The 26146-nt window shown below is 41.6% G+C and overlaps 1 long non-coding RNA gene across 1 annotated transcript in view; it reads right to left on the bottom strand.

Annotated features, from left to right (window-relative positions):
- Positions 1 to 25782, bottom strand: part of LOC148138639 (uncharacterized) — a 151022-nt gene extending 125240 nt beyond the window's left edge. The window contains exons 1-2 of the long non-coding RNA XR_015753730.1: positions 25710 to 25782; positions 13462 to 13556 (exon numbers count right to left, since the gene is read on the bottom strand). This is a non-coding gene — a long non-coding RNA (uncharacterized LOC148138639). The remainder of the gene's footprint in view (positions 1 to 13461; positions 13557 to 25709) is intronic.
- Positions 25783 to 26146: the final 364 nt, after the last annotated feature.

The raw sequence follows: 26146 nt of genomic DNA, 5'->3' as shown, positions 1-26146 counted from the left end.
ATTGTTGGATTCAAATCTAAGTCCCCAGAAAATTAATAGCCCAGTGACAACACACTGGACCACTACCTCCTGTCCTTAACGGAGTGCTGAAATAAAATACAGGTGATGTTCTTATTCATTAAGTCCTAAGTGACTCTTCTGTCCAGGTAACATTCTTGTTACAAACATCTATTAGTGTAGGGAGGTATGCATCATCTGAGTAATGATTAAGATGTATAACGTGAGGTGCCAGCCCTCAAATTAATCTTTGTAATGGCTGCGTGCAGCTCCAGTGAATGTAAACCTTTTCTATCAATCTATCCCCAGGTTTGTCTTGTGAAATAATGTGGCTCTTGGAGCTCATATCCCCTGAGAAACTATCAGTGCTGGTCAGTGCTTGGCCCACCCTTGTGAGCCTGGCCTGATGAAGGGCTTATGCCCGAAACGTTGATTCTACTGCTCCTCGGATGCTGCCTGATCAGCTGTGCTTTTCCAGCCCCACACTCTCAACTCTGATCTCCAGTATCTGCAGTCCTCACTTTCTCCTAGGTACCAATCAAGTCAACTTTTCCTTTTGAAATGAGAGGAGTTCCTCTTTTACTGAGTCTAAATTCCCAGCTGCAGCTCTCTTTAAAAGTCGCTTTGAAAGCTGCCATTTCCTGTAACCCAATATTCCTGGGCCATTTCTTTAATTTACTTTCTTTTGGCTCAATGCAATGAGCAGAAAGAGGACAGCCTGCCCAGTAAGCTAAGTTTGTGATTTCCTCTCACATTATAATGTATATGGGAAAGTTAATGGGAAAACAATTCCTTTGAGATTTTCTAAGCACAGTCGTTCATTTTGTTTATATTTTTAACCCGTGATTTAGCAGTCTGTAGCACAGATTGTGGGAATTAGCAAGATGCTATGTCACCACTCAGCCTCCAGCACTATTTATAACCATTTAACTAAATTTTCCTAATCCCTCTTAATTACAAATGGGTTACATTACAAAATGTATCAATTAGTAGCTGATTAACAAGTGGGTGTTATTTTAAGTCTATGTTATTATTTCTTTACTTTGCGCCACCTATTCTTTTCAGCTCCTTATAATAACCCTATTACTGTAACTTGAGGTGAAACAGGAATCTGTAAATACCTGACAGTATAAAATCTGATCACAGGCAAAAAAGCAACAAGACATTTGTTACATGACGAATCATCAATTATCATCACAATGACTCAAATTGTTCTGGTATGGAACTTTCTCCAATCCTAGTCTGCAGCTGTTCAGCAAAACAAATACACTATTTAAAAGTAACATTAAATGTAAATGTGAATCTTCAAGCATTCTTCATTTGAGGTATCCCACATAAATAATAACATCTTGCATTTATATTGCATCTTTATTCCAGAATGTTCTTGCAAGGTGTTTCACAGAAGATTATGAAGTGCAGACAAACTTCAATAAGAAACATTTCAAGGTTGCAGGAAAAGAACGAGAGTGGAACGAGTTGAATAATGCTTACAAGGAGCTCGTCCAAGTACAACTGCACAAGTGACCTTCTGTGCTGTGTGAATTTTTTGAATAAAAATGGATCTTGAGGCAAAGGAGCAGATACTAAAAGGACTGACCAAACGTTGAATCTATGAGGTTGGTTAGAGAATGGAGCTTAATGGAGAGGAGTGATTGGTATGGTGGCTCAGCAGTTAGCACTGCTGCCTCACAGAGCCGTGGATCTGGGTTTGATCCCAGCCTTGGATGACTGTCTGTGTGGGGTTTGCATATTTTCTCTGTACCTGTGTGGGTTTGCTCTCACAGTCCAAACATGTGCTGGTTAGGTGGATTTGCCACGTTCAGTTGCCCAGAGTGTCCAGGGATGGATTAGCCATGGGAAATGCAGTGTTACACAGACAGGGTAAGGGGATAGGTCCATGTGGAATGCTCTTCAGAGAGTTGGTGTAGACTCAGTGGGTTGAATAGCCTAAAAATGTGTAATATAGAACCTATATTACACATTATTATTTGTTTTAAGACTCAACTTCAAGACAAATCACATGCAAAAATTTCTGAAGTAGGATCACTGGACCCACAATGTACACTCTGCTTTCTCTCCACAGATGCTGCCCGATCTGCTGAGATTTTCCAGGAATTCCCATTTTTGTTTCACATACTAATCCCCCTTTTTATAGTGTAACTCCTACGAGTTGCATAAAAGTATTGCATCCAGTACACATCCATCATACAAGGGAGTCACAGTTCAATGTGACATACTTTATTGTGAATACAAACAGTTTTCAAAATGTTGAAAATCTATCATTGACCCAGAACTGGAGATTTCCTTTTCAGTTTGCACTCATTAGTGACAATGCCAGAATGCATTTTCACCTACCAGCCTTTTCACCTGGAGTATAAAATATTGTGATTGCTTGAAATGAGCATGATTAGAGACAAAAACCTGCAAATGCTGGAATTCAAGGTAGACAAGCAAGAGGCTGGAAGAACACAGCAAGCCAGGCAGCATCAGGAGGTGGAGAAGTCAATATTTCAGGTGTAACCCTTCTTCAGGAATTGGGGTGGGTATGAGGGGAACTGCAGATAAAGGGGATGCCTGGGGCAGGGTGGTCACAGCACTCTGGCATTGGGAAAGGGACTCACTAAGTGCATGTCTGAGGGGGTCAGAGAACCTCTTCAAAGTGAGCATCCTTTGAAGAGACCTCACAATGGTGCAAACTTGGTTAGAGACAAAACAAAACTGCAGATGCTGGACTCCAAGGTAGACAAGCAGGCCCACTCCCTTATCTGCAGCTCCCCGCACACCCACTCCCAGTCCTGAAGAAGGGTTACGTCCAAAACGTTGACTTCTCCACCTCCTGATGCTGCCTGCTGCCTGGCTTGTTGTGTTCTTCCAGCCTCCTACTTGAATTTAGCGTTCTGGTATTGTCCTGATGAATGCAAGATAAAAATCTTCAGCAATATTTCTCTCTTTGCAGCAATACTCAAGTTCTACAACTTCCAAAATGTTCAGTTATCAATATCTCGAATGCCACTGGTATCCATAACTCTAGCAGTCACTGTCTTTAACCCACTCGATGATTGAGTTCCCACAGCCCTTTGGAGTAAAGAATCCCAAAGGTTGACCACTCTCTGGATAACATCCAGCTCCCATTGGGTACCCACAGTTCCCAAATTCTAATCATGTAAGAAATGTGAATCTTGTTATTTATAATACAATATTTACAATATAATAATTAATGTAAATGCAAGATTTTGTTGCTGTTTCTATTGAAAGACTGTTCCAAAAATTATAGTATAGGATTACTCCCAAATCCTGGATTACACCCAAAACATTTGATATTTGAATAAACAAATCCAATAAAATTTGTCAGGTCATGTTGCGGCTGTACAGGACATTGGTTAGGCCACTGTTGGAATATTTATGCAATTCTGGTCTCCTTCCTATCAGAAAGATGTTGTGAAACTTGAAAGGGTTCAGAAAAGATTTACAAGGATGTTGCCAGGATTGGAGGATTTGAGCTATCGGGAGAGGCTGAACAGGCTGAGGCTGTTTTCCCTGGAGCGTCAGAAGCTGAGGGGTGATCTTATAGAGGTTTTCAAAATTATGAGGGGCATGGATAGGATAAATAGACAAAGTCTTTTCCCTGGGGTTGGGGAGTCCAGAACTAGAGGGCTTAGGTTTAGGGTGAGAGGGGAAAGATATAAAAGAGACGTAAGGGGCAACTTTTTCACGCAGAGGGTGGTACGAGTATGGAACAGGCTGCCAGAGGATGTGGTGGAGGCTGGTACAATTGCAACATTTAAGAGGCATTTGGATGGGTATATGAATAGGAAGGGTTTGGAGGGATATGGGCTGGGTGCTGGCAGGTGGGACTAGATTGGGTTGGGATATCTGGTCGGCATGGACAAGTTGGACTGAAGGGTCAGTTTCCATGCTGTACATCTCTATCACTCTATGACTCGAAGTATAACTCTGTGTCTGTTTGGATTTTGACCAATATGTTAATTTCAGAGCTATGGACTGTGTGGATAAACTGATTTTCTGATCTGCATTGTTGATAGTACAAGTATGTCTTAAATAAGTGTGGGTAAGGAAATAGATGAGAAGTCACAATATTCATTTTCAGATAAACACCAAAAACATTTCTCCAAATCGATCTCTCAAGGTCTGTAGAAAACCTCTGATTCTCCAAAAATATACGATTGGATATCTTGAAAGTGTATTTATGTGAATGCCCCCTGATGATAGCCATGATGCTTTTATTGGTACAGTAAATCATCATGCCAGAATGAGGTGGAAGACTGGACTCCAAGGTAACCAGACACTCCCTCAGCATCTGCACTGATCTGTGTGGAGACAGAGATCTGGACAAGTGTGAAGGCAGCATGACCCTGGCTAACAGCTGATTACCCAGTACTAGGAAGTTGAAAAGCCTAATGCAAATTGCAAGCCAAATCTTGGATAATAGCAGTTTGAACTTTCACAAGAAATATTGGAGCATTCTGTTGCAATGTGGTCTGGAGTTGTTCTGCCCTCCACTAAATGACTGTGCATCGGCCCTTCCAGTGTTGTGTTTTCCACAGACCTGAATGTCTGCACAAAATATTTTACTTCATTAGCAGCAGTCATACTATATGTATATATCACTGCAGTCCTAGTGTGTACAGGGAACAATTCCAGCTCATGCTTTTGTCCACAGGTTTATAATCCCTGCTTACCCCTTTGCCTGAACCACTTGTTCCTCTTGATTTTGTACTAAGTTTCATCTACTGTCTCCTTCTGAAACTAATAATTTTTTTAAAATCTCAAATAGATAGAGTCATCCTGATATTTGTGATAGAGGGAATCAGTCATGAGAGTTTAGGCTTGTCTCCAGCACTGGCTACTGAAGCTGGCTCTTCAAGAGACTGTTGACAAAATTAAGGGGACCATATGTGGAAATCCTGACAACAAGATATCGTTTTAGAAAAAAAACTTGTGTGCCCAAAATGTTATTTGGCAGCTGCGGTGTACAGTGCATGTCTGAATGAAGGGAGTCTTCAAAGAAGATTCATTTTCCCTTTGTTTCTAAATGAGGAGCTCTCCTTCTCTGGCTTATTGCTGCTGCACCTTTAGAGCTCCAGCTGAAAAAGTAACACATTTATCCTATTTGTTTCTTTCAACTGAATTGAAAAGGTTCACAATTAAACTTGATGCCCAGCCACACAGAAAGCAGTAGTAACAATTCTTTATGTGCTGCTGCTCCTGTAATGCAAGAAATGCCTTCTTCCCAACCAGTGACCAATTCAAGGGGCCAGTCTGGGCAGGGTACCCACTGTAAATACTTAGTTTGACCCTGAGAGAAAATAGGTTCCGCTTTTCTTAAATCAAACCAGCAGAATTAGAATTTAAAACTAATTTGAGGGTCTGAAATGGAGCATCTCATTTCCAGCGCCTTTGGGGTGACCAATCCAGAGTCAATCACTGCATTATCACAAATTATTACTGAATGTTGCTGTTTCTCGCTGAATGTGCAGTGGAGGCATTGATGCATGCATTGATCTTGATTTTCCAACTATTTTAACATTTATGAATTGTACATAATGAAACTCATGCTCTTGATTGGCATTGCAAAATATGAGACCTGTGGCTTGTATATATCCAATGTAAAGTCTCAGCTATTTAGCTCTACCACCTTCCGCAGTAGTTTTAGCTAACTATTGCTCACTTGGTAATACCAAGGTTGGACTGCTGACTCTGGAGTTGCTGAAACCCAGTTAGAGTGGGAGGTTTTGCTGCCACCTCTGGTTTTAACACACTACAGCTATTCAAGAAGACAGCTTAACACTGCTTTCTGCAGGATGTTTAGGGATGGGCAATAAACAATAGCCTGGTCAATGATACCCATATCCCATGAGCAAATAAATTAAACATATCCGCCACAACAGTCATAAATGCAACTTTAACCTAATGTCCTATCAGGAGATTGAATGCACCACTAGCTTCATATCCTGACCAATTTTACTCTCCAGCAGGATCAATAGGTATATCATGCCACATTGGATATTAGACCGAATACGGTGTTACTTTGGCCTCTTGACTTAGTTTAATAGTGGTTCTATTTCATGTAAAATTTTAATTCTGAAAAAAAATGTGCTTTTATATTGTTCTTTAGCTGAAGAATCTACTGCTGAAAATGTGTTGCTGGAAAAGCGCAGCAGGTCAGGCAGCATCCAAGGAACAGGAAAATCGACGTTTCGGGCATAAGCCCTTCTTCAGGAATGAGGAAAGTGTGTCCAGCAGGCTAAGATAAAAGGTAGGGAGGAGGGACTTGGGGGAGGGGCGTTGGAATTGCGATAGGTGGAGGGAGGTCAAGGTGAGGGTGATAGGCCGGAGTGGGGTGGGGGCGGAGAGGTCAGGAAGAAGATTGCAGGTTAGGAAGGTGGTGCTGAGTTCGAGGGATTTGACTGAGACAAGGTGGGGGGAGGGGAAATGAGGAAACTGGAGAAATCTGAGTTCATCCCTTGTGGTTGGAGGGTTCCTAGGCTGAAGATGAGGCGCTCTTCCTCCAACCGTCGTGTTGCCATGGTCTGGCGATGGAGGAGTCCAAGGACTTGCATGTCCTTGGTGGAGTGGGAGGGGGAGTTGAAGTGTTGGGCTACGGGGTGGTTGGGTTGGTTGGTCCGGGTGTCCCAGAGGTGTTCTCTGAAACGTTCCGCAAGTAGGCGGCCTGTCTCCCCAATATAGAGGAGGCCACATCGGGTGCAGCGGATGCAATAGATAATGTGTGTGGAGGTGCAGGTGAATTTGTGGTGGATATGGAAGTGTCCCTTGGGGTCTTGGAGGGAAGCTGAAACTTTATTGCTGGAACAGCACAGCAGGTCAGGCAGCATCTAGGGAACAGAAGATTCGACGTTTCGGGCACATGCCCTTCTTCAGGAATGAAGAAGGGCATGTGCCCGAAACGTCGAATCTTCTGTTCCCTAGATGCTGCCTGACCTGCTGTGCTGTTCCAGCAATAAAGTTTCAGCTTTGATCTCCAGCGTCTGCAGACCTCACTTTCTCCCCGTCTTGGAGGGAAGTAAGGGGGGAGGTGTGGGCGCAAGTTTTGCATTTCTTGCGGTTGCAGGGGAAGGTGCCGGGAGTGGAGGTTGGGTTGGTGGGGAGTGTGGACCTGATGAGGGAATCATGGAGGGAGTGGTCTTTTTGGAATGCTGATAGGGGAGGGGAGGGAAATATATCCTGGTGGTGGGGTCCGTTTGGAGGTGGCGGAAATGACGGCGGATGATACGCTGTACATGGAGGTTGGTGGGGTGGTAGGTGAGGACCAGTGGGGTTCTGTCCTGGTGGCGGTTGGAGGTTTCCAACACCCCTCCCCCAAGTCCCTCCTCCCTACCTTTTATCTTAGCCTGCTGGACACACTTTCCTCATTCCTGAAGAAAGGTTTATGCCCGAAACGTCGATCCTCCTGTTCCTTGGATGCTGCCTGACCTGCTGCGCTTTTCCAGCAACACATTTTCAGCAGTAGATTCTCCAGCATCTGCAGTCCTCACTTTCTCCTTGAAGAATCTACTCCACAGTTTAAAGGAAGACAAATACCACAACTCTGGCATCTTTGAGAAATTTAAAAAGGGCGACTCTAGATTACTGCATAGATTCCTTGGGCAGTTGGATTGGATACACTGAAGTAGCCAACTTCTGGACAGATTTCACTCCTCAGCCAAGAACTCTGATCTGCAATTTACACAGTAAAATTGACAGAATTGCTAAAACACTGCTCAAAAGTCTCATGTACTATAAAACTGAATTTGCCTCATTCACTCACAACAGAACAGAAGAAATAGCAGCAGTAGACGACCATCTGGCCTTTCAAGTCTACTCTGCCATTCAATAAGATTATGGCTGATCTACCCATGGATCCAGCTCCACCTACGAGGCCACTCAACATAACTCTTAATTCCTTTGCTGTACAAAAATCTATCTTTGCCTTAGAAACATTCAACAAGGTAGCCTCAATTCCTTCACTCGGCAGAGAATTCCATAGATTCACAAACCCTTGAGAGAAGAAGTTCCTCCTCAACTCAGTACTAAATCTACTCCCCCTTATTTTGAGGTCATGTCCCTTAGTTCTAGTTTTGCTCGCCAGTCAAAACAACTCCCTGTTTTTATCTTATGAAATTATGAAAATAATAGATATGTTCCTGTAAGATCCCCCCCCTCATTCTTCTAAATCCCAATGAGGATAGTCCCAGTCTACTCAATCTGTCCCTACAAGCCAACCCTCTCAACTCCAGAATCAACCTAGTGAACCTCCTATGTACCCCCTCCAGTTCCAGTACATTCTTTCTTCAGTAATGAGACCAAAACTGTATACAGTACTCCAGGTGTGGCCTTACCAGCATAATAAAAGAGTGAACGTCATAATTGAAGGACAAAAGTTTCATTGTCCCTTTTTCCAGCACTACATACCAAAATGGATCATGGCTCCAATCTTGGATTATCCAGTGGAATTAATAGATAGAAAAACCCATATGGTGTGAGTGTTCCAAACATAAATGCTCCAGAGGAAGGTAATCAGCAATTTGTCAAAGAGTGCTGTGCTGGAAAAGCACAGCCGGTCAGGCAGCATCCAAGGAGCAGCAGAATTGGTGTTTCGAGCATAAGCTGTCAATCAGGAATGAGGTGGTGGCCCAAGGGGGCTGAGAGATAAATGGGAGGGGTAGGGTGGGGCTGGAGGGATGGTCCTTGGATGCTGCCTGACTGGCCGCGCTTTTCCAGCACCGCACTCTTGACTCTGATCTCCAGCATCTGCAGTCCTCACTTTCTCCTAACCAGCAATTTGTGCCAGCAGAATTCACAAGCTGGGCCCTAATCTCTCAACTTCGCTCTTTAAACTGTCCTGTCTGTCTCCGCTCTCAGGCCAGTCCTTAAAAACATACCCCTTTAACCAAGCTTATTGTCATGTCCTATTATTTTCTTCTGTAAAATTTTGTTTAATATTGTTTTTGTGGAACACCTTACATTACACTAAAGGTGTCATACAACTGCAAATTATTTTTGTTTGTGTTATGATAACTAATATTTATCTAGTGCCTTTACACAGCTTATCTCTTGTAGATGTTCAGATGTTCCCACCCTGCCAACATAGCCTCAAGGAAGTTAACACTGGGCAAGGCAATGAGACCGTGCATGCTATATTGAACACTGTGGCTCTCCTACACTTAATCACCAGATAGGCAAATGCACACAAACGTTTCCCAGTTTCAGTCAACAGCAGATTGGTGTTTTTCTCTTCTAAGTGCAAATTTGTCAAAACAAAACCCACACTTGAGCATATGACACCTCTCATTGTTTGTGTAATTGTCCTTTCTACACCCTCTTTTCTCTTCTATGGGTCTTCATAATTATGGTCAAATTACGAAAGGCAAATGTCAGCACATTCTGATGCCAAGCATTCCTTGGACACTGATAAAACACATTAGCTACAAAATCACGAATATGTCAAATGCAGACTTCAGGCCAGCACAAAACAAATGTCAAATTACCTTTAACTGCTTTGTGGACTGCGTACAAGCTGATTTTTGAAATTACAAAGTGAATAATATACTTCTACACTGTACGAGAGCACATTTATTCTTGCTCAATCAGCACGCCCCAGTTAACAGGCTACATTTACGAGTATTTTACCCAAACAACAAGCAACAATAGTCCTGAAGTCCAAGTGCGGCCACATACAGAGAGAAATTGTTTTGAACAGACCTGACTGAATCATATTTTAAAAAATCACGTTCTTGTATAATTATCAGAGAATTTGTACAGAAGTAGGCCATTTGTCATGCTCATGTCGGTTCTTTAAAAGACACGCCAAATTAGTAACACCCTCTTTCTGCTTTTTCCCCATAGCACTTCAAATATTACCTTTTCAATTACAAACCCATTTCCCTTTGCACTGAAGCACTGAGTCTACTTTCACCATCGTTTCAAGCAGTGCCTTCCAGATACATAAGGCGATACGTAAAAAGCATTTCTTCACATTTCCTCAGTATTTTACTCATTATCAACGTGTCATCTGGTGTCTGACCTTCCAAATGGGGAGTGGTGGCAGTGGTGTAGTCATTGGACTAACAATCCAGATGCCCAGCAATGTGCTGGGAACAGGGGTTTGAATCCTTTTGTCACAAATGATGAAAATTAAAATTCAACAAAAATCCAGAAGAAGTCTTCAGTGTAGAGGTGACTATATAAACACTGGTGATTGTCATGAAAATACATCTGGTTCACCAACAAAAACAGAAGTTGTTGAAAAAGCTCAGCAGGTCCAGCAGCATCTGCGTAGAAAAATCAGAGTTAACGTTTCGGGTTCGGTGACCTGATGAGTTTTTCCAGCAACTTCATTTTTTTTTCCTGATTTTGAGTTTCCACGGTTCTTTCGATTTTTATCTGGTTACTAATGTCCTAACCTGGTTTTGCCCACCTATAATCCTAAAAATTTAACCACCCTCTTGCAAATTAGGGATTTGCAATAGATGCTGGCCCATTCAGAGGTGCTCATATCATTTGAACAAAGGAAAAGAAAGTTCATTATTTTAGTTTATCCTATTATCCATAATTTTGAACACTTCAAATAAAGTTCCCGTTAACTTTTTCTGCTCCGAGAACAATGTCAACTAGTCTCACTAGATTACCGAAAACCCCTCATCCTCACTTTCTTAAAACACTTCCTGATTCAAACATTCCCTGCCCTGAACATCAGTCAATTGTCAGTCCCTTGACTCAGGAACTGGATTTTTTTTATTATCAAAAATATACTTTATTCATAGAAATCTTTGGTGCATGTACAGTTGATGATGCCATTCAAATGTAGACTGTCTTTATTTTCCCAGATCAAATTGAGTCAATGTTCACAATTCTCTATGTTAATCATCCAACCTCTTGGCATTTAGCTGAGGCATCAGCGGGGCCCTATTACTGAATGGACCCTGTTATTCTTCGGCAAAAGGACCCTACACGGTGATCTTTCCCCACCACACCTTAGCAGTGGCTGCCCCAAGCTTTAGCATGTCCCTCGGCACATAGTCCTGGACCTTGGAATGTGGATGTTTGCAACACTCAGTCAGGGTCAACTCCTTCAACTGAAGGCCAACAAGGTTCGGTCAGACCAAAGAGCGTTTTTCACCGAGTTGATGATCCTCCAGGCACAGTTGATGTTTGTCTTGGTGTACATCCCAGGGAACAGACCATAGAGCACAGAGTCCCACATCACGGAACTACTTGGGACAAACCTTGACAAACACCACTGCATCTGTCTGCAGACGTCCTTCGCATAGGCACATTCCAGAAGGAGGTGTGTGGACAGTCTCGCCCCCTCCACAGCCGCTTTGAGGGCAGTGTGCGGTGGTGCAGAGAGTCCGGGCATGCATAAAGGATCTCACAGGCAGAGCCCTTCTCGTCACCAGCCAAGCAATGTCCTGGTGCTTGTTGGAAAATTCTGATGATGATGAGGCATTCTGTAAGATGACTGACAGTCTGCACAGGGAACCACTTCACAGGATCTGCCCTCTCCTTTCTCCGAACGGTCTCAAGGATGCTGCATGCTGTCCACTTCCTGATGGTCTTATGGTCAAAGTTGTTTTTGCATGGTGTGCCTTGGCGTCAATGTTTCTGGAGCACATCAGAATGGTAGCCTGACATCCACATCAATACTCTTGACAGAGGGAGTCACAGAGTAATATTCGAGTGCACAAGCCTTCCCTGATCTTTCCCCTTCTTTAATAATTCACAACTTGGAGATCATTTTTTATATTCAACTGTTGTCCTAACAAAAATCCTTTGTGCTCATTCAAAAAAACAAAATTGGTAAATCCAGTTAATCTGACCTCTCTGCGCTCTGCTGTGATCGACACATGCCACTAGTTGAACCTAGCTTCACGTTATCTTGGGCATTCACCCAGAGTGATAATGGGTCCTCCATATAGAGTGGTATAAACCGTACCTTTGCATAGCATGACAATGGACATGTCTCATGTATTAAAACATTTGAGTATTTGCACCAAGACATATTTCAAGAAAGTTTTGAAAAATTTAAAAAAGACCTGTTCGGATAAAGTACTGAATATATTTGTAATATACACCATTTTCAAATACACTTTAATTATAAATCAGACTTGTGGTTAAATAGAAACCAAAACAATCAAAGGGACAATTTAAAACTGCAGTGTAAACATTTCAGCATGAATTCTGCATTGGCTGAGTGCTCAAATTATCCATAGAAAATAATGTCTGGAAATTGGAAGTATCAAATAATATCAATAGGATTGACTGAAGTGTTGAATTCTGTGACATTTCTGATGGAAGCTCAAGATTGTGTTTTTTAAGTATTAATCAGGATCTACAGTTCAGTTGAAGAGGACAGAGGATTTTTACAACACGTGTCTTGCAAACTTGCCACCAATATCTATTCTTAACCATTTGATCTTAGATATGTTGCATACAAAACACAATACAATTGGACATTGCATGCAAAGTAAACATGGGCTTTCTGGCGAACAATGATGGGATCAAACCTTACTCCTCATCTCACTGTGGATTTCCTCTGGCTGTTTACAGCTTGAAGAAAAGACCCCACAGTGCCCTCTAACTATCAAGGGCAACTCAGTCTAGGGTTGGACAAAGAGGCTAAAAAGGGTCTGTGAGATGCTTGACCTTTTTGGCCTGTCCTCAGGCCCTGAGAATATCTTTGCCCTTTTAAAAAAAATTCTGCTCCAGGGTAAGGATTCAGTGGACACTCTGTCCCCTGCACAAAGCCCAGGAATGAAAGCAAGGAGTGGAGAGAGAGGAAAAAAAACTCAATCACAATCCTCTTATCAACACCTTCAATCACTTATCTGATAGCCGGTGTTTGGCTGGAAATTAAAAAAAAGTGACAGAAAAGATTTAAAAAATGTGAAAACAAAGCAGTGCTGATTAATGTGTGTGAATAGCCCAGCAGCAAATGTCAAGGCAAGTTATTGTAATTTATCAGATGTGGGTGCTGTCATAAAAAAAGGTCTGTGTTCAAAATGTCATAAATAGTGGAAAGTCAATTATTATAAAATGCAAAGCTTTTTAATTAGTTTACTACTTGGCTGATAGGCCACAAAATTCAGTCAACAATATAGTTTGTGGCTGGATATTAATCAGTTAGAAATCCCATTTTTTTCCCCCAAAAATAGAAGAAGAAATAGATTAATCTAACAAATTAGAAAACATTGTTTATTTTCAGGGTAACTGACAATTCTGCTTTATGTACAAAAGAATGGTAGTTATTCTACGTGTGAATTACCATTTAACTGTCTTCCCTAGAGATCATCTCATCAACCCCTTCCCCCTCCCTTCATCCCAGAATAAACAGATTATCTCACTGGTGACAGGGAGGTCCAGACGGTCTTTCACTTCTGCAGGAGGAGTATCATAACTCACAAGTGCCTGTGTCATTCACACTTGTGAAAGAACCCCATAACTCACCGTCATTGCTGAGATATCCTTGATGTCTTTTGCGGCCCTCATCGGCAATAAATTTCAGCAGAGCTCTAATTTCAGCACTTTGAATACTGCATCATCTGTAGTAATTAATTCAACAATAGGAAACAAGGTAATCAATAATCAACACAAAGATGTGTATCATAGATGAATAAGGCATGTCAGAGGTATCCTTAATCTTATCCTGTGCTGCATTTTTCACTTTCAAGATGCATTACTCTCTGATAGAACCCCTGTGTTACAAAAAAAATGAACTGAAAATAATAGCATGAGGAATGTTAAAGAGGGGGAGGCTTGCAATCTATGGCCTATCTATTAGTAAGATAACATGGGGCAATTTGGAGCTTTTTAAAGATTGGATGAATGATTTGCTTTCTTCTGTAGCTGCAACACTGCTAAATGCTAATAAATTGGTCTTCCTTCCCAATCTTCACCATTCTATCCATCTGGCAAAATCTCCAGACGATAAAACCCCTTGTCTTGTGGCCTCCCTCTCCACTTACCCTATTCCCAGTGGCAAATCCTTTAGCTAACCTAAACCGACTGTTTGAATTCCTCACCTACTTACCTATTATTTTCCATCTAACTGTTTTCCCTTAATGGCTCCTTACATTCCTATTTGTTGGCTAAATTTTTGGTTGGCATCTTAATTTCTCTTCCCATCACCACACATCTATCTTCTATCTGTGAATCACCTTGGAGACATTTTTAGCTTTGAGCTAAAAGTGTCATGAAAATTCAAGTTGCTGCTCTCGAATGTCATTCTGTTGACCAAGCCATAAATTTCAAAAAGAGAGTTTACGACGTATTACAGTGATGGTGCTGGAAGAGTTAATTCCCTCATTCCCTCCCACTCCAGACAGTCGTGCTGTAGGAAATTCCGCAGCTGGTCTCACAAGTTTACAGCTAAATAAATGAATGCACACTTTCAAAGCAATCATGTTTTGTGGCTTTTAGACATGGTGCATCAAATTATATCTGGTAGTTACAGGGCCATCAGGGAGTATCATATATCAGCCTTCAAAAGAACTTAAATGCTAGATATGGTACAGTTTACACTTTTCCCTGTACATGCCTTCTGCAGACTTTTTGGCTCAGAATAGCTAATTGTGCACCACAGTGGCAGGAGCTTTGTGGATAAGTAATTAGTGAGAAAAATTCTCTTTCTTTTTCAGTTTTTGGAAAATGTTTGTGTTCGAGTGTGTGCGTGCATGCGTTAGTGTTGGTCGAGGTGTGTGACTGATGGAGTGGAACTGTAGAGTGAATATTTTATTACTTTGTACTCAGTGACAGCATCAAGATTGTCATGTTTGGCACAGGTCAGATGTAGTGTGGTGTTCCCTCATGTTATCCGAATAGTTGTTTCAATTCTATTTTAACAGTATATGAGTAAAAAAGAATGAAAATCATTAAGCGAACTCTTGCTGCTATTAACGATGTAACAATTTCATTCTTGGGGCTGCTGCAAGCATATTTTCATGAGTAATGCATGCCTGAGCTAATCCTCAATTAGTTTTAGGGAACTTTCAACGCGTGGTATAGGTCGGATGATGTAAGACTGCCTTCAGGAGTTAGCTTCATGCTGTTTTAACTTTGCACCAACCACAGGCGCACTCAACCACTGCATAGCTAAATTTCACAGGAGTGCAAAGGACTGTCAGGAACATTTTGCAATTTTTTTATGACTAAACCTTTAAAGGTAAGCAGACTGTCCTATTGTCAGCTACCAGTAATAGGATTTAACCAAAATGTGGGAGGCCCACACTCAATTTCATGATGAGTGGATGTTTCAGTATCAGCAGTAATACTGCAATCTATTGGTTGCCCACCACCACTGAGTTGAATATCTCTGATGGTCTGTCATCCTTGCTAGCTCACTGTTCACACATCAGCCTGATGGAGGAAGCATGAAGTGTCGACATTATGACATTGCTGGATCAAAATCGTGTAAGTTTGAGCAGTTGGCAAAGCTCACTCTCAATATGCGCCAGCCACACCCCACTCCCAAGCACAGCATATACATTAGTTTCCCTTTCCAGATAAGCGAACCTTCAAAGAGTAAGATTGTCCAATTAGATCCAATTGCCTTGTATTGGAAGGACATTTCGGACATTGGCCTCACATCCATTGGGATCTGCATTAAGCCTGCTAAACTTGACTCAAATAGAAGCTTTAATGGACAACCGAAATAACTGACTGGCTGTCCATCTGTCTTTGAGATGAACTTGTTAGCTCAGTTCTAGAGTTTGAGGTCTCACTTCACTGTCCAAGTTAATGTTTAGTTTAGAATACTTAGACCATTAGATATATAAGCAGAATTACACCATTTAGACCATCGAATCTGCTCCCCTATTGAATCATGGCTGATATATTTCCAAACTTCAGAACCAGAAATGCACTCAACTTGGCTCTCCACAGTTCACCAGAGAGGGTGTGTAGAATAATGGAGTTAATATCAAAGTTGTAAATATTGGTGATGAAATAATAATGTCAGAATCACTTGAGTCGGTTGAAAGTTTGGAGGAGGCAGGATCTTCATGAGGGTATGATGTATCTGTACATCAGCTGTAAATAAAGAGTCTTGAAATAGAAGACTCAAGGCAGCAACCTTTGGGAGATTAAACAACCCCAAACTCGATTACACAACAAAAGCACAGCAACGGCGCAAAAGCAAACATTTGTGAAGAGAATCTCAAGGTTAAGAAAGTAAACCAAAAAACTTAAGACTTATGAAGATGTCAGGAAGCACATAATGCCAGCAACAGTGAGTTGGACCACAGACTCAGAGACCAGGCAGCAAGGAACAAAGACTCAAAGTCGTGAACAGAGGTACAGGCACAGCAGGAAATGCAATAATTCTCCCAGGGCTGACAAGAAACGTGGAATCTAACCTAGCATTCCCACCAGAGTGACACAACATGCCGTGGAATAGAAGAGAAGGTTCACCAGATACAGAATTACTTTATGCATGGACAGGAAAAACCAGAAAGTGGAGAGCAGTATTTATTCTATGCTGTTACCATTGCTAATGATGTATTAACAAGACAGGGCATTGATGAGATTATAACTTAGTCTCAAGTGGCAATATAGACACTTTGCTCATTTATCAGTGTTAGTTGGAATGTAATTATTGAACAAACAAAGTTTAATAGTTAGAAAGAAAAAGTCAGGTGAAAGAATAGATTTTTTTATTAATGATCTTTATCATTTGATGGAGACCTGCACTTAGGAAAATTTAAGAATAGCATTAATTCCTGATGAACCATTGTCAAGACTGCAGATGAGATGTTATCGAACCTCCTGGAGGAGAGACTTTTTAATACTGGAGAAATCAAGTCAATTCATGAAGCAAACTGAGCTCAGGAAGCAAAAGTGGGCATGATTTTGAGTCAAAACTGAAGGCTTGTGGAAGAAATTGAGTGAGGCAATTCAATGTGTAGGCCTCAAAAGGGCAAGAAGTTTTGGTCCATCAAAAAGAGGAAAAGCAAACCAAAAGGCCACACGACCAGGAAGAACGTCCAAGAATGGGAGCGTAGCACCAAAGCTATTAACTAATTGGTGACTCACAAGCAGACGGCCAATCCCTAAAGCAAGTGTTTGAATAACCAAAATGAACAGTCCAAGACTTTCCTGGGGGAAAAAAAATGATACTGAAAACAAGTATTAAGACCTGGATTGATTAGAAGTTGATGGACAAACTAGATGATTTTAAATTAGATCAAGGAGCTAATGTTTCAGTACTATCAGCTCAAGTTAAATAGCTCAAACAAATTACATTAGAAGCATCACACATTAACTTACATGGTCCTGGAGGAACTTCAACACAAGTAAAAGGCTCAATCATAAGAAAACTCCAGTGGAAACAATTAGCAATCTTTGAATCTCTGTTATTCAGAATAAAGAATTTTCTCTACTAAGTAGAAAGGCATGATTAAAGTTGAGATTAACCTCAAAAGTTGATGAGTTTGTTAACGTCATACCTATGAATGAATTGCAAAGTGAGTTATTGAAATTTCAGGAGGAATTGTGTCAATTATAAAACCAATTATCATGTTTCTCTATGAGGTTACATTAAACCAAATTGCTTATTTACTCCACAAGCCAGGCTTGTCTGCTACTCTTAGACAAAGTGAATGTCAAAATAGAAACTATGCACCAAAGGTTCAGTCCATCGGTCACTTTGGCAACAAGATGGGGTCCAAAGATGGTTAAGATCTCAAAACCAAATGGCTCTGGGAGAATCTGCTTGTGCTTATCTCAATAGTGGGATGCAAGGATTCACCCAATAGCCTCATTGTATGAAAGCTAAACAAAACTAGTCAAGAATGCTCAATTTATCAAACTTGATGTGAACACTGGATTCTGGCAGTTATGTCTGGACAACAAACAAAATCTGGATTGCAAGTTACATTCATAACATCTCTTTGACACTATTGTTTTAATGGATTTGAAATTATTTCCCTCCAGAATTTTTTTCAGAGAATTACATCCAACATATTAGAAGGCATCGAGGGTGTAATTTGCCAAAAATGTGATTTATTGATAGATGGATCTATAAACCAAAAAGAGTCAGAGATAGTTATGAAAAGGTTAATCTGAGTTTGCCAAGTCATTCATGTCATTGCAATTACTGTGGTTTTCTCAAAAGCAAAAGCTATAAGAGAATTTCTGTAAATGAGGAATAGCAAAGAACATCAAAGATTCTTTGGTATGGCAAATCAAACAGGTTAATTCCTGTCAAACTTTCGTGATTCAGCGAGCCCTTGAGATAACGTTTACAGCAGGATTAACAATGGCATTCCAATTTGGACCAGCAAAAATGATTTTGGAAAGATTAAACAACTCCTAACCTCTTCAGGAAATCTTGACACCATAAGATCCACATTTACTGACAATAGTACAGTCATAGAGATGTATAGCACAGACCCTTCTGTCCAACTCGTCCATGCTGAGCAGATATCCCCACCTAATCTAGTCTCACTTGCCAGCATGGCTCATATCCCTCCAAACCCTTCCTATTCATACACCCATCCAGATGCCTTTTAAATGTTGCAATTGTACCAGCCTCCACTACTTCCTCTGGGAGCTCACTCCATACACGCACCACCCTCTGCGTGAAAATGTTGTCCCTTAGGTCCCTTTTATATCTTTCTCCTCTCACCCTAAAACTATGCTCTCTAGTTGTGGATTCCCCCACCCCAGGGAAAAGACCTTGTCTATTTATCCTATCTTTGGCCCTCATGATTTTCTTCCAGGACAAGTGCAGGAAGAAGGTCAACGAAGGTTAGTCTACTGTGATTATTGATAGAGAGAGACAACATTACACCACAACAACAAAAGAAGTCTTAGAAGTAATATTGGCATAAAACATTTTCAGATTATGTAATGGGACCTATGTTCCCTTTAAGCTACAAGGCAGCTACTCAGAAGATCTGCACATGTTGATCAGTGTGCTGATTAGCTCAGTTAGTTGAATAGCTGGCTTATGATGCAAAATGATGCCAACAGTGTCTATACAATTTCCACACTGGTTGATGTTACCATGAAGGACTCTCCTTCACAACTTTTCCCCTCATCTGAGGTGTGGTGACCCTTAGGTTAAACTACCACCAGTTCTCTCTAATAAGAGAGCAGGACTATGGTGACTTTACTTTTTAGTAGTTTTCGATTAAAGATCAGTCATACAAAGAGTTCTTCTACCTGCGATTCCTCAAAAATGGCCTGCAAAGACATTTGAGAATTACAAAGTGTAGGGGAACAATGTCAGTAAGTAATTAGGTATGAGAAGGTTCGAAGTCAGTCTGGTAGTCAGGTATCACACATTCTCTCAATGAAATGATTTTTAACTGCATTCCTCATGTAGTAAAAAACCAAGAACAAAGTAAACCATAATAACCTTCTTATTTCTCATCAAGGTCTGGGATTACCTGTAATGGATTACTTCAAGTAGAAGGCATGACTCTGCCTCTATTGAAGTGGAAGACAAGAGGACAAAGAATTGGGTTAGTTGGAGATACTGGTCATCTGCTTGTCACCTCAGCTAATCCTTGGTTTGACAGTAAATTAAGGCCTTATGTTGTGAACTCATAGCTGCATATAACTCTCAACTTGCCACCAGCCCAGTTACCCAACATCCGAGCAAGTGAGAAAAATAACGACCTGTTAGGTCAACCTGTCTGTCCTATTGGTGGTTCTCCATTTGTCCCAGTATAGGCTTAATAAAAAGGAAAGAATCGGTAAACAAGGAGGTGGCGATAGAAAGCCAACCCCTTTTCCCCAACCCCGCTGTTGCCTCCAAGTCTCTGGATTCCTATCTGTGACCCCACCTCGTGAGTCCCAAAAGAAAATGATCTTCTCATCTTTGGATCCCTCTGAAGACCAGACATCCAGCAATGATCTCTCACAATCAGAAATCAGAGCTGGACTCCAATTGCCTGGCAGCTTCTAGCGAGGTGGGACTTCAATGTCGAGTCCTGCGATTCTCCAGCTTGGTGGAGAGTCAGTCACCATCACGCATGTTTGCCCTGACAGTTAGATTGCAAAGCCGAAAAGCTCAGCTTACTGTAGAAGTCTTCATTATTGGTATAGATTGCTATTCAAGGTGGATTGAAGTCAATCATTTGTATCACATCTCAGTAGCTGCAGACAATGAATACCTCAGAAGAATTTGATCTACACATGATATCCCAGATATTGTCACACCAGAAAAAGAACCACAATTTACAAATGAGTGAGTATGATATTATGCATATCACTCATTCAGCTCATTAACCTTAAGCAAATGGAAAAGCTGCGAGAGGTGTATGTGCAATTAAAGCTTTGCAGAAGAAAAATGGAGACCTCAATCTTCCTCAATTGTTTGCTCCTCACTGCTACAGAATGGATCATCACCATTGGAGTCACGAATGGGTAGAAGATTGAAACCACAGCTTCCACCTCTTTCAAACACATTAACATCTCCACTTACAGAAAATGACCACAAGAAACTAAGGTGAAAAGCAAAGGAACAACCTAGCCTGAAACTGGTAGCATGGGGAGAAACCATATGGGCTTAATATGCTTAACAGAAGAACAAAAGAAACTGGAGCTTACTGCTTAGAAAGAGAAGAAGAAAGCTCAACAATTAGCTCTGTAGCCAACCAAGAGAAGGATACTTGCAGTGATTGGGAGAGTGCAGAACATCCTCAATCTACAAAAGCAAATCCGAACCAGATCGGGAAGTTGACAGACATCAAACCTCTGATGTTTGACACAAATGCAAATGTGACAGGGATAAGACTTGGGGAGATGTAGAGTAATTGGTTTAACACTAGAAAGATACATCATGGTGATGTCAATGATCATGTAATAATGACGACAGAGGCACAGCTGTAAGTAGAGAGATCAGAAAGGGAGCAGAAACTCATGTGAAAATATTATGTAGGTATATATTAAGCAGTAAGTATGGCGGTTTTTGCATAAAGTACGATTTTGGGAAATTAGGCAAGCTACACAAGAGAGGGAGAAGGATTTAATTAGCAGTGGGGAGTGTAAGGTGTGGCAAACAGCTTCCTGAAAATTTAATGAAAAAGGCAAACCCTGTCCCTCTTGACTTCTGAATAAATATAGTTTCATTTTTAAAAAAAACAAACTTAGCTTTGCAGAGGCAACATTCCCTGGTCTTCTTATGGACTTTTGGTTTGAATGCCAAGCACACAAAAATACCAACTGCTTTCTCTATGACACCCTTGTCCCCATCTCAGTCATTCCTAATACTATTCCCAATGACATGCTGCTATACGAGTCAGAGAGATGTACAGCATGGAAACAAGCCCTTTGGTCCAACTTGTCCATGCCAACCAGATATCCTAAACTAATCTCGTCCCATTTGCCAGCACATGGCCCATATCCCTCTCAACCCTTCCTATTCATATACCTATCCAGATGCCTTTTAAAATGTTATAATTGCACCAACCTCCACCATTTCTTCTGGCAACTCATTCCATCCATGTACCACCCTCTGCGTGAAAAAGTTGCCCCTTATATCCCCTTTATATCTTTCCCCTCTCAACCTAAACATATGCCCTCTAATTCTGGACTCCCCCACGCCAGGGAAAAGACTTTTGTCGATTTACCCACTCCATGATTCTGGGTAATCCAAGATGGAGGATGACAAAAAAAAATGTGGCTGGAAGAGCTACTCCTTTTTTTTTGAGGTATTTGAGGTGTTGGAGCTGATTTCCTTGAATTCCAGGAGCAGTAATTATGGTTTTATAAATTATTGCATTGTTTTGTATCTTTGGGGAATAAAAAGATCAAAAAACAAGGAAGAGAGACAATGGTCAGTGAGAGAGATAGACAGGGAGAGAGAGAGAGAGACAAAGTATAGAAATGCAACCAGCATTCCATCTGACTATTTTTGTCCGTCTGCAGGAGTCCCAAGGTCCATGTGCGAACCTAACCGGAAGTGGATGCTGCAAACGACACGCCAACCAGATCGCAGAGTGCACACAACCTTGAGAAAGCATTGCATGCAACATTGAATAGTTACAATCTATATTAATAACTCGGATGACAGAAGTGAATGCACTCTTGCCAAGTTTTCAGATGATACAAACGTAGGTGGGAAATCGAGTAGTGAGGGTGGCATGAGGATTCTACAAAGAGGTAGAGACACGTTAAGTGGGTGGACAAAACTTGGGAGGTGGAATATTACGTGGGAAAATGCGAGGTTATGCATTTTGTCAAGAAGAAAAGAAGAGCTGAATATTATTTGAATTGGAAGAGATTGCAGAAATTTGCATCATTGAAGGATTTGAGGGTCCTTGTGCATTAATCACAAAAACCTGGCATTCAGCCAAAAGGCTGTGGAGGTCTGAAAATGGGGGAGGCATGTGGACTGTTTGCCCTTCATTTGAAAGGAAATGGAGGATAAAAAAATGGGGATGTCTTGCTAATGCTATAAAAGGCACTGGTCAGCCCAAAGTTGAATTACTGTGAACAGTTTTAGTTCACTTGTCGAAGAAAAGATGCACTAGCAATGGAGGTAATCCAGAGAAAGATTGATCCCAGGTATAGTGCCTATGAGGATTTTCTCCGGGTGCTCCAGTTTCCTTCCACATTCCAAAGATATGCAGGTTAGGTGGATTGGTCATGCTAATTTGCCCACAGTCCAGGGTCAGTTTTGGGACCACAACTTTTCACTTCATAAATTAATGATCTAGATGAAGGAACTGAGGGCACTCTGGCTACGTTTGCAGACAATACAAAGATAGGTAGAGGGACAGGTAGTATTGAAGAGGCAGGGAGGCTACATAAGGATTTGGACAGGTTAGGAGAGTGGGCAAAGTAGCAGCAGATGGAGTACAACGTGGGAAAGTGTGAGGTCATGTACTTTGCTAGGAAGAATAGAGACAGGACTATTTTCCAAATGGGGGGAAAATGCAGAAGTCTGAAGTGCAAAGAGATTTGAGAGTTCTAGTCCAGGATTCTGTCAAGGTAAACTTGCAGGTTTATTCAATAGTTAGGAAGACAAATGCACTGTTGGCATTTATTTTGAGAGGACTTGAACATAAAATCAGGGATGTGCTCCTGAGGCTCTAGAAGGCTTTGGTCAAACCACATTTGGAGGATTGTGCACAGTTTTCGGCCCCAGATCTCAGGAAGGATATACTGGCCTGGAAAAAGATCAGAGGAGGTTCACGAAAAATGTCTCAGGAACGAAAAGCTGAACATTTGAGGAATCTGGGTCTATATTCGATGGAGTTTAGAAGGATGAGGGGGACCTAATTGAAACTTACAGAAGTCTGGACAGAGCAGATGTTGGGAAGATGTTTCCATTGGACAGTCTGGACCCAAGGGTATGGCCTTAGAGAAAAGGGAAGACTTTTTAAGAACGGAGATAAGGAGAAACTTCTTCAGCCAGAGAATGATGAATCTATGAAACTCACTGCCACAAAAGACTGTGGAGGTCTGGTCATGGAGTATATTTAAGACTGAAATAGTATCAAGGGGATTAAGGGTTGTGGGGAGAAAGCACGAAAATGGGGTTGAGAAACTTATCAGCCATGATTGAACAGCAGAGCAGACTCAATGGGCTGAATGGCAAAAGTGAGGACTGCAGATGCTGGAAATCAGAGTCTAGATTTAGAGTGGTGCTGGAAAAGCACAGCTGGTCAGGCAGCATCCAAGCAGCAGGAAAATCGATGTTTCGGGCAAAAGCCCTTCATCAGGACTGAAGGCAGGGAGCCTCCGGGGTGGAGAGATAAATGGGAGGGAGTGGGGCTGGGGAGAAGGTTGCAAAGAGTACAATAGTTGGATGGGGGTGGGGATGAAGGTGATAGGTCAGAGAGGAGGGTGAAGCGGATAGGTGGGAACAAACATTTGGCAGGTAGGACAGGTCATGAGGATGGTGCTGAGCTGGAAGGTTGGAACTGGGGTAAGGTGGGTGGGGGGGGGGTGCGGAATGAAGAAACTGGTGAATGTGGACTTCTATTGTACTCTTTGCTACCTTCTCCCCAGCCCCACCTCCCCTCCCACTTATCTCTCCATCCTTGAGGCTGCCTGCCTTCAGTCCTGATGAAGGGCTTTTACCCGAAACGTCAATTTTCCTGCTCTCAATGGGCTGATTGGCCTAATTCTGCTCCTACGTCTAGAATCCCTCCAGTGTGGAGGCCAAGTGATTGATTATATTTAAAATGGAAATAGATAGGTTCTTGATTGTCAAGGGGGGGGCAATGGTTACAGTGAGAAAGCAGGAGATTGGAATCGAGAAATTTATCAGCCATGCTTGAATTGCAAATTCGATTGGCTGAATGGCCTTTTTCCTCCTACATCTTATGGTCTCCTGGATTTGTAGTTTGGGTGAATTAGATATGGGAAATGCAGGGTTACGGGATAGGGTATGGGGTGAGTCATCGTAGGATGGTCTTCAGAAAGTCTCTGTGGACTCGATGGGCCAAATGGCCTGCATTCCCACTGTAAGGATTCTCTGATTCTAACATTCACTCCGTGTACTTTCCCCCAAAGCAGCCAATTAAAGGCCCCAGGAAGAGTTCCATCACCAAGATCAGTGGACAGGCTGTTGACGTTGGACAGTCAATCAAAGGCATCTGAGTCTCGACATGCTGCAACCCAAAGGACTAGCCACACTACCATACATCAGGAGCATTTCAGAACTGACAGCCAGACTACTGCGACCACTAGGACTTATAACACCACACAAACCAACAGCCACCCTCAGACAACAACTCACCAGAACGAAGGACCCGATACCCAGCATGAGCAAAACTAATGTAGTGTACAAAATCCCATGCAAGGACTGCACAAAACACTATATAGGACAAATAGAAGACAGCTAACGATCCGCATCCATGAACATCAACTAGCCACGAAACCCCACGACCAGCTATCCTTAGTAGCCACACACGCAGACGACAAGCAACATGAATTCGACTGGGACAACACTACCATTATAGGGCAAGCCAAACAAAGAACAGCCAGGGAATTCCTAGAAGCATGGCACTCATCCACAAACTCCATCAACAAACACATCGACCTGGACCCAATATACCGGCCACTACAGCGGACAGCTGAAACTGACAACCGGAAGCGGCAGGGACAGGCCACTATAAATGCCGGAGGAAAAGCGCTTCACAGGAGGCTCCCAAGCACTGAGGATGTCACCTAGACAGGGGACGAAACGTTTGCAACAAAAATTTCCAGCTTGGCGAACAGAACCACAACAACGAGCACCCGAGCTACAAATCTTCACCCAAACTTTGAACCTATAATGCTATTGCATTTCTTGACCAAAATGTTAAGATATTCAGTCAGTCAATTTCTACAAACCTATTGATCCTTATTTGTTCAGACATGAAGAGGAGGGATAATATAGATAAAGAACTTAAAAGCGAATAAAATGGATAAGGCTCAGATGGCATGAGTGTGACTTGGGCACTCCTGTTGCACAAGATATTAACTACAGCAACCCTAACCATGCTGAAATGGTTCTGTATCCCTTACCTCACCTCACTTCCCGCATTCCATAGAAGCTAATGAAATTTTACATCCAAATTTAAATTGATAGACTCAATTAAGTAGTCAATTCATTTAATTAGAAGTGAGTAGAAAATTAATCAAAATGATTAGATTTGCATAACACATTGTAAAAACACTTAGAAAAAAGTTTGATAGGCATTTCAATATATAGAAGAAACATGCCAATAACAAGGTTATAAGAGTTTCTACTGTACCATGTATCATTAGTTGAGACACTTCGTAGCAGTTTAAAAATGCTGTACATACTTCTGAAACCATCAAATGCTGAAACATCTTATAAAGGATTGCATGCATATGTAGATTTCATTTAGTTTATTATCCAATCTACCTTTGAATTTCATCATAGGAAACAGACTGAAATCTGTAGAATTACTGGGAATTACTGATAGAGTCCAGGAAGGATAGATTGCTTCATACCTCCCTCCAGGGATTTGAACACTAGAAAGAAAAACTGGTTATGCTGCAATAAGCCTTTTGTTTTTCAAGTTATTCTATTAGTGATATGACAGGAAATCATTATTAGAACTATAGAGCAGCATTCAAATTTCATTGAAGCGCTCTAGAATTGGAACTGATTGATGTTTATCTGAAATAAGCCACATTGATTAAACTGGCAAATGTCAGCCCAGTT

The sequence above is a fragment of the Chiloscyllium plagiosum genome, unplaced genomic scaffold (genome assembly GCF_037043375.1).
Source record: "Chiloscyllium plagiosum isolate Xiang-an unplaced genomic scaffold, Cpla_swu_hap1 HiC_scaffold_39, whole genome shotgun sequence".
In the NCBI taxonomy this organism is placed as follows: Eukaryota; Metazoa; Chordata; class Chondrichthyes; order Orectolobiformes; family Hemiscylliidae; genus Chiloscyllium; species Chiloscyllium plagiosum.
The sequence above is the reverse complement of the archived record's forward strand: the minus strand, read 5'-3'. Positions and strand labels throughout refer to the sequence as shown.